Here is a 457-nt window from a genome sequence, read left to right on the forward strand (position 1 = left end):
TCCTTTCTTGTCTCGCTTTGTCACCCAGGAGTGCAATGGCATGATCTCAGCTCACTGCAACCACCATCTCCCAGGTTCAAGTAATTCTCTTGCCTCAGCCTCCCAAGTAGCTGGGATTGCAGGCGCCTGCCACCAGGCTCAGCTAGTTTTTTGTATTTTTAGTAGAGATGGGGTTTCAACCAAGTTAGCCAGGCTGGCCTCAAACTCCTGGCCTCAAGTGATCCGCCCGCCTCGGCCTCCCAAAGTGCTGAGATTACAGGCATGAGCCACCACACCTGGCTCCATCTTTCTATTGAATAGCAGGATAGCTGAGAAGTCCACCTGTTTCCATGAAGAACAGACTTTCTTCATGGAAACATAAGTTTGCCCAGTCTGCTCTCAAACTCCTGGTCTCAAGCAATCTACATATCTTGGCCTCCCAAAGTGCTGGGATTATAGGCATGAGCCTCCACACCTG

The sequence above is a fragment of the Mandrillus leucophaeus genome, unplaced genomic scaffold, assembly GCF_000951045.1.
Source record: "Mandrillus leucophaeus isolate KB7577 unplaced genomic scaffold, Mleu.le_1.0 Scaffold274, whole genome shotgun sequence".
Taxonomy (NCBI): domain Eukaryota; kingdom Metazoa; phylum Chordata; class Mammalia; order Primates; family Cercopithecidae; genus Mandrillus; species Mandrillus leucophaeus.